The 9,361-nt window shown below is 39.4% G+C and overlaps 1 long non-coding RNA gene across 1 annotated transcript; it reads right to left on the reverse strand.

Annotated features, from left to right (window-relative positions):
• Window positions 1-328: 328 nt before the first annotated feature.
• Window positions 329-2,271, reverse strand: LOC146575004 (uncharacterized). Its single transcript, XR_014892593.1, has 3 exons — window positions 2,140-2,271; window positions 587-699; window positions 329-390 (listed from the first exon to the last, which is right to left on the reverse strand). It is a non-coding gene; the product is annotated as an uncharacterized LOC146575004 (long non-coding RNA).
• Window positions 2,272-9,361: the final 7,090 nt, after the last annotated feature.

Below are 9,361 nucleotides of genomic sequence, written 5' to 3' on the forward strand. Positions count from 1 at the left end.
AGGCCAAAACAGAGAGAATGAGGAGGAGCTTCTTCCCCCAGGCTATATGGGCCCTGAACCAGGTGTAGGACTGGACTCTCACACACATCACATCACCACACGCACCACCACACACTTCCTATAATTTATAATCTTTATAATCTCTTTCTGCTATTTGCACATTTTTTACTGTAAATTTCTAAGTTAATTTGTAAATTTTGTAGTAACCTGTAAATTGTAAATACTGTAAAACTTTTTTCGTCATTTAATGGTCGGGCATTGCACGGCTACAAGCATTTCACCTCATGTCATACTGTGTATGGTTGTGTGTGTGTGACAAATAAAATTTGAATTTGAATTACCCTGTTCAATATGACATGCAGATGATCTGTTGTGATGACACCTAAAGGTCTGACAGAAGAAGAAGAAGAAGAAAAGCATGTGCAAGTCAGTCGTAAGTGATCACTGAAAAATTATTGAATTAAAAACATAAGTTAATTAACTTCTAAGTGATTATTTTAACATGCACTTCCTTTCCAGCATCTTACTGAGTCACTGAAGTAACAGTAGCTGAGCTGGGGTTACCAAAGAGCTTCACTGATCTTACATCTCTTTCTTGGCTCCGCTGTGCCTTGCCGCTTAATTCCTTTGTTGTTTTTCTTTTTGTCCTTCTCTCACTTCTGGCCTTCCCTTGGTGCTGCAGTGTCTCACCTCTTCACTCTAATTGATAGAAACAGAGTTAGTTAAGATGTCACCTGAACACATCTACTGCCTTCAGACATGGCAACAGCCCACGCCATGCCACACATAAACTAAATGATGGTTAAATTGGTGTTTCGGGGGGGTCAGGAGTGCCCGCGGCCCTCAGGGAACATTTGACCCTTCCTGTCACCAACTTGCAAGTTCGTACACGCTCTTCAAAACTTCAGTTCTACAATCCATTTACTCCCACGGCAGCTCAATTAAGACATACAGTCAGCAGTGCAGGTACAACAAAGTACATAATGAAACATATGCACATGCACCCACAGCCTGTAGGCTGTATGCAACGTGATTGGTAATTGCTTCACTAGTTCTGACCCAGCCATCACAATCAATTGGTGTGACTCGGTGATTAGACAAGACAAGCACCAAAAGCCATTGATTAGAGGCATCCATTCCATAGGATATAGATTTATGAGCCTCTCCACTGCACAATGAGTCAACCCAATGGGATTTCTTGTGTAAAGGTTACAAAAGGGTAGAGTATCTTCTCCTAAAGGATTTTCATTTCTAACAGGATAGAAATGACCTTTTCAAGAAACTTTGTCAAAGAGAGGGATACAGAAATTGCAAAGCATGCATCTTTAATACTCAAGAGTATTGATCCTCGTGTTTTGACAGAACAATTGCCACACACATTTTATCTTAACTAAAAATCAAATTATTGGGTGTTTTTTTTTTTTGCAAAAAAACTTCTATTCTGATGACAAATAGCCTCCAGCTTTTACTATTCATAAATGGGATATAGGCTCATTTATTTTCTTTGCCCATGAAGTTGTACTGCAATAGTAATAATAGTAACACATTTACAGCAGAAATTCTTTGCAGTTCAAAGTCTATGTAGAGTAAAAATTTGTACAATTTGTATAAATGTTACCATAATAAGCACATATAGCGCTATAGATATGAAACTCACCTATTTGGAAACACTGAGTTCTAAGTCTTGCTATAACCCAGCTAATGCATTTCAAATGTGTAGCTGAATTATGTGGGATCAATATTGCACAGTTGTTATTGCTGCATGGAGCAAATCAATATACTGTAATAGAATAGTTTTTGTGTGTATGTAGATAATACTGTCGCTGGAGGATCAGTTCACAGTGTATGCGTGTGTACAGTATGTAAAGTAGGTAGAACCAGTCCAATAAGACTGTAAAATGAATGCAGTTTTATTACTTTTTCCTGACAAAGGACAAACTGAAATCATTCAAGAATGCAGGTTGTTATTACCTGCTCCTAAAAGTCACTCAGGACTTACTCAGAACATAAAACTGGTATCAAGTCAGCTCACCTAGCTTCATGTCATCAAAGGGAAATGTACAAAAATAGGGCAATGAGGCAATCGTGTCAGATTTATTTGTTAAATAAAGAAACATGCAATGCCACAGTATTTATTACCATTCAGTGTTGCATTAATGATGAGATAGTCAGCCCTCTCCAGCACATTCCAAAGTTTCTCAACGGGGTAAAAGTTTGAACTACGTGGCGACCAATCCATGTCTGAAAATGATGTCTCATGCCTCCTGAACGTCTTTTTCACAATGTGAGCCTGATGAATCCTGACATTGCCATCTTGGAATATGCACGTCATCAGGGAAGAAAATATTGATTGATGGAAGAGGAGTCAGCTGACCTCTGTTTTCGACACGTGATGTTGCTGAACCTAGACCTCCAATCGACTGAAAGGCTCTTACCTTTTATATGTATTTATAAAGCACATTTAGATGCTTTTTCGGAATCATTCACTGCATAAATATTCTAAAACTTAAAGAAGTTGCTGAAGTGAACACCTTCAGCTTGCATCTTATAAAAAAAAGACTGCTCTCATCATGCCTCGTGCCCCCAAGGGTCTCACTTGTGAAATAACCTGATGAGACACGAAGCATTAACCTTACTCCTAAGGAGGAAAGGAAAAATTAAGAAAATGGAGAGTAAAAATGGTATAATATTCCATTCAATAGTTCTGAGGGAAGGGGATAAAGCATTGCCATGTATCATAAAAAATAGATATTTCTGTGGGTAAAAACTGGCCAAATGCCTGGCCTGTTGTGCAGCGTAAACAAAAGAAGAAGAAGAAAACACAAGACTTTGCATCTTCTCCATGCTGTTCACCTAGTGATCAGCAAAAGTGTATCTCTAGAAACTTGCTGTCAGGCAAAATGGATTGTACTTAATTTCCAATAAGGTGCTTAAGAGCGATCCCTAATCATGCCTTTAATTAGAATCCCCTGGTCATTAGGGGAGATAATTCAGTGAAAAATACCTCTGCTCTCTGTGGGAGCAGCATGGCGGCAGACGGAGGAATGGTCTGCGCTGTACACTGGCCGATTTCTTTCCCTCGGAGGAGAATATGTCATAGAAGTGTAACAGCAGAGGTTAAAAATAAGGTTTCATGTTGTCAGGAGAGAGACAACTACATATAAAATTATTTTGTTCGCTTGTTTGCGCTCTGAAGTGTCAAAGCAGTGACAAAGCCCAATGTAGGACAGCAAAACAATAACCTTGTGACTTTGCGTCACTTTGCGTCTGCCCAAAATCTACAGCAATGTCTGTTTTGACCCCAAAGCTTGTGCTCTAACTCAGCTTATATTTCCCGTTACAGCACAATTTTTTTTTTGTCCTCTCACTAGCATGATGGATTCAGTTGTAAAAGGGTGCGATGCGTTTCTGTGCACCAAAAGAGAGAAACAGTGTTTGGCCAAAAATGCATCTCAATCAAATTTGATCTAAGAAACACAAACAAAAAAACAAATCATGTATTTTTTACATGTTTATTTGTTTAGGGAAACAGAGTTTCTCCTACCACCACTACCACTGTGGCACCCTGTAGGTTTTGTTCTTGGTCTGACCAGCATCTCCTCCGCTCCCTGTTTCACGGTGTGTGTTTCACAGCTTGTGTGTGTGTGTGATATTCCATCCAGCACACATTAAGTGGCGCTAAGCATGAGAAAGAGACAGGTGAATGAAAGATAACATTATTGGAAATGACAACTCATTAAAACCAAAGAGGGAGAGATATTTGCATTTTTACCACCCGAGATGAAAGCTGATCACATTATATCTGCACATATCTGACCTGTTGTGACTGTCATATGACTGTTCACTCCATTTTCTTACTTTATTTTTTTTAACAAAATAAAATAAAAACACTTTAATTTCTAAAGCAGAGGATGCATAACAGTTTTCATCTGTACAGAACAATAAAATGAAACAAGAGGAAAATAAAAAGATGGAAAAAAGCCAAATTAATCTGCACAGGTTAACTGTGTCTGCATGCAGCATCTAAGACTGCCCACACAGCAAACAGGCACACTGTAATGTTAAATTCTTGGTCGCATGTGCACTTTTCTTTTATTACCTTCCTTTTGCTGTTCACAATAAACAAATCAACGGCTCTTTCTGTGATGATGTTGCCGTCATGAATTTCAGTCTGCAGCTTTGTGTGTCCAGCCGAGGATACGATCGGGTGGGAAGAGCAGGAGAACAATTAAAATGCACCTGTTGGAAAGAAATTAAAGACTGAAGGCAAGCAGGTTATTTGGGGGATTTACCTCATGTTGGTATCTGTGGCTAGTTTAAGCACAGAACCCATGAGGGGCATGTCAGACATGTTTGTTCCAAGTCTCCTTCTTTGTTTGTTATTGGTGCAAAAAGATGAGAAATGTGGAAGAATTCAGTTTTCCCTCTTTGATCAACAGAATTTTATCAACCCTAGTGCTGCTCTATAAGAGCAATTTTAATTTCAACATATCCAGTGACAAGTACTGCCAAGCATATCAGGAAGAAACCCGTTTAAATAGATTTGATTTTATGCACTTTTCTTTTTTATTTGTTTGCTTCTTTTAGGTTCACACTACCCAATTTCACTCTGTACCTTGCTTTGGGAACAAAAGTCACATGAAACCAGAAATACTCCATTTACTGGAACACATTTTAGTAACCTGTTGTGCTAGCAGCTCAGAAACTGTGGCACCATGGGAGTCAAAACAAATCCCGCTTGCAGTGGGAAGTCCTGTGCACAGCAGCGCTCGAGCATCTTCCTGCAGCCCGGGAAAAAACATTTTTTAGAGTCGTGCATTCACTCCTGCTAGTCTATCAATCTAGAAGAGTGTTTGGTACAATCCAGTAATATTGTGTAATCTCTTATTTTTGTGTTATGTATTTTTCCATTTCTTCTGTGTGACTTTTTTTCTGTTACATTGTATGTGTTTGTCTTGTTTGTGTGTATCTGAGATTCAATCTGTGTTTTGTGTGTGTGCTTATGTGGATGTATGGTGGCGTTTGGTTAATAATCTCCTGACCATTTCATTACAGTAATCAGGGCTGGGATCAGCGGCAGTGGCAGGATGACTTAGAGCTCAGGGCCTCGCCTCATTAACTCTCTGTGACCAACGAGCGACACTCGCACGACAAATTGGAATTGCCTCAGCACTGCGATTCTTCTCTCTTCAGGCTGTTCTGCAGCAAGTCCACTGAAGGTAAATATTATATCCCCTCCAGTAAAATCTATCTGCCAATCATTACTGACACAGTGTGTCAGTCCATTAAGACTGACTGGACATCACTAAGTTGCACTTGCACGAAAAATGCTTTTCTGAAGTTTGACCCATGTTTAATGGAAATTTGAAGAGGTGTGGTTGAGAAGGATGTTAAATATCTGTGCTATCTGCTCATGTGGTGTTTGTGTACATTCCCTCGTGATTTCAAAGTCACACATTTAAAAATATCCAGACAGACTGCCCAAGGCTTAAATAATGACCTGCTGTCATTTCCATGCCATCTGAGTACCCCTCTTAATCAGCTCCCTCCATGTGCAGTCATAGAATTTAATTAGCTGCTCACCAATGTTATTATTAAAATTAATCACAGACATCCTACCAGACTCTGATCACATCCTGGTGTTCATTGTATTTTGCTTTGGTGAAACCAGTAGCTTAAAAGTTACTTAGGAAGCAAAATTTAAATAGTCACGGGAGCATGCCGACCACGATGCCAAGGAGCAGTCAAACCATTAACGTCTTCAAAAAGCTGTTTGTATGCCAGCTAAAAGTACATCACACACACAGTCCACAGCTCGCAGAAAGACACAGTAGGACTTTTTCTGCAGTCAAAGAAATAAAATATGTGAATTTACTGTGATTGAGCTGAATTAATTCAGTCATCACTCAAGCACATTTAGTGCAAGCGAGTCAGTGGAAACAGGGATACTGAAGACAACATGGCAATAAAACATTCAACTTTTAAAGTTGTTGGTAGCTGAAGATTGCCTTTAAGCCTCCAAATATTATTTTATCATGCTGTAAGGATGTTTTTTATTGTTTGGATGTGAGCAGTTTTAACATGTGAAGGATCCCTGGTGGATTCCAGGAGGAAACACAAACTAAGCCTCAGGGGGGTCACAAGCTTATGAATTCCTGGTGCCGGTCCCAAACCTGTATAAATGGGGGGATGTGTTAGAAAGGACATCCAGTGTAAAACCTGTGCCAAATAAAACATGCTGATTCATCCACTGTAGCAACCCCTTGGGACTTCAGGAAGCAGTTGAGAGTAACTGTAGTCTGCAGGGACTGATTTTCTTTTGGGGCCAGCCAAGTGGCCAATCCAGGTACCTGAGTTTTTCTGCAGTTTTTAGTATCACATTCTTAATTCACCAGGCTCCAAGCTGCAGCGTGGTTCACTTACAGTTGACTGATGTATGTAAACCTGCCACTGTGGTTACAAAACCATAGAAATGAGCCACAAGTGCATACACACATTTGTCATGAGTGTGAGTAGGTAGTTAAACACGTGGCACTGCAATTCTGTTTTTACAGGAAGTTAAAGACACATTAGGAACTAAAACGATTGTAGAACATGGGCATGACCCACAAGGCCCTGTTAAAGGCCAACACCTATCTTTGTCAGTGGTAGCAACACCATTAAGCTCATAAAATCTGTCAGTCATTTAAATACTCACTAGAAAAAAAACATAGTTGTTGCAACAATACAAAAATAATACCTACGGACTCACGAGGTGCATGCCGAACAATACTGACCCTGCTGTCACGGCTTGTACATGTGAGGTATATCACTAAAGAGCAGAAAAAAACTTTCTCCTTTGGCCGTTTTTATGAAATGATAACAAGTGTCTACAAAAACTGCAAATTTAATACAAGCCACCATCAAAGCTGCATTTCTAAAATAGGCAGAGCCTGCAGAACAGGGGGCCTCTTAACCACAACAGTTCAATGTTAAGATTCTGGCTCTCGTTCCTTGTTGAAGCTAAATAACCTCCATATTTCCCCGTGTGGCTGACACTAATGGGAACCATGCCGTGTCTCACAACTCACCGCCCTGCATGCGTGCGCTCACTGATGCTCAACCTACTGATTGGGTTGGTGACTGAGGTCATCTTTTCTGTGCTGACCACAAGTTGTGGAGCAAAACTTCAATAACCCGCTGGGCTAATGCAATTAGTATCCAACAACCATATCACTTACACAAGCAATGAGTGCAGCCCGGGGGGAATGAACCACTGTTTGGCTCTCTGCGTAAACAATGAGGTCTTCACGAAGAGGGGGGGGGGCAGGAGTAGTACACTGACACAGCCCCAGTGTTATCAAGTGTTGCATGTGGTTAGGGTGAGACAGAGAAAGAGAGGTAAAATGTGTACTATCAACATGGGACAGGATGTTATCTCACAGGGCTTTCATCAGTTTTACCCTCGCTATCTGATGAACACTCCACAGTTATGAAGCGTTCATGCTGCCAGAGATATGCCACCAGTAAAAGTATTTTTCCTGCCACCCATGCATGACAGATAAGGAGCTTAGGAATCTTATGGTTTTCCAGTTTCAGGAAGAATGCTCACTCCTTATTATACACTTGTAAACAGTACCAAAAAAAAAAACCAATGAAAAAGACGCTAGGCTCGTTCAATTAAAATATAAATAAATCCATGGCTGTCTTCCACCTGATGTCCACAGAGTCAGCTGGTGCTTTTGTGCAATAACTTCAGTGATATTGAAAGAAATTTCTTCTTCAACTGACTAAAGAAGAAGAAGAATATCAATTTTCTGGGATTTCCATACCCGGATTTTTGAGCATGCACCAAGAGCTGATTTTTTTCCATAATTTCTGAGCTTTCATAAATTCTTAAGCACAGGAGTTACTGTAGCCACATAAAATTTTCAGGACTGGAAAACACCTTCAGGCTCTGTTAAAAACCACAACCAAAATCCTCCAGATCAATCAATTTACCCTCAGCAGTTCACAATCTAATGCCAAAATGTAATATTTGTGCAGAACAATGTTTTTATATAACGCTGACCATCAACATCATGGGATCGTAGTTTTAACAGAAACACTCAACCAACTTTATGTCTATGATGTAAAGTAACAGGGACACTTACTCGTACCCTGGATGTTTTATATGTTGTCTCATAACTCACTGGAGAAAACTACAAAAAGCTGCATTTTAAGTACACGTTTAAAGGTCATGTCAGCATGTGGGCTCTCTGCACATGAGAATATTGTGTTTCCTTTTCACAACAGTGAAGTGAATATGATCAGCCTAATCTACTGTACATATCTGGGGGTTTCATAATGCAAACTCTGACCCATAAAACTGACTGTTGAGCTTCTCTAACTCAGCAGTCAGGGTATATATCACCTATTATCTCTTTGGTTTGACTTTCAACCCGATCGAAATCAGCACCTGATGTAATTAATGAGGTGATTAATTACTGGATTGATCCACTGATCAATCAAAAAGCTCTTCCGTAGACCTGGAATCCTTAGTCTCGTGTAATTACTGGGAATATTAAAGGTTTAATTGGATCCCAAGGTCAATTCTGTCGAAAATTTGTTTCTAATTTGTAGCATGTGAGAAAGTTTTTGGTCCAAGCTATAGAAATAAAGCAGTGCTTTTAATTGTTTTTTGTTCAATGGGACTTCAAAGCATGATCTGGAAATTAAAGTCAATCGTGTGAACCTAAAAATAGGTTAATCAAGCTTTTGCAAGCCCATCATGCTGACAGGAAGGCCTGCTCCCTAAATGCTGATTTTTAATCATCAGTCATAAAGACCCCAAGTTGATTCTCAAATTGTTAAATGAGTGAAAGTCATTTTTGCTTTTGATTTAATTTTTTAGTACTACATCACAGTACACAAAATATAGTGAGACAGAAAAAAGACAGACTTTACATTTTACTCTCAAAACTACATAAATACAACATTTACTGAGAAAGAGAGGGCAGCACTACGCTGAATGCCACCTTTCTCAGTTTCACTCAGTTTCAAAGCTCAATGCAGAGCTGGAAGCAGAGGTTATTTCTCTCTTAAGATGTTTATGGTTGTTCAGAAAGGGCGGTTTTCATTCTTCAGATAATGGTGAAATATGGCATTAACATCACAGGAAATAAACAAGGGCACTAAAATTTAAGTTCAGTTTGATGTAGAAATTTGGTCCAGCACCTCTGCAGATGTGCTGGACAGCAACTGTGAGGAGGAGTTCATCTCTTTAATAAAACGATTAGTTCTACATGCATCATAGCAATGATGCAATTTATGTGATTTTGCTTTTGTACAACTCCAAAATGGATTTTTAAATCAAACAATAAAGACCTAATTGCAGTGCAGA

This window comes from Mchenga conophoros, linkage group LG5 (genome assembly GCF_057382185.1).
Source record: "Mchenga conophoros isolate Kocher_MC1m ecotype Shallow Benthic linkage group LG5, M_conophoros_male_GT1.1, whole genome shotgun sequence".
NCBI classification, from domain to species: Eukaryota; Metazoa; Chordata; class Actinopteri; order Cichliformes; family Cichlidae; genus Mchenga; species Mchenga conophoros.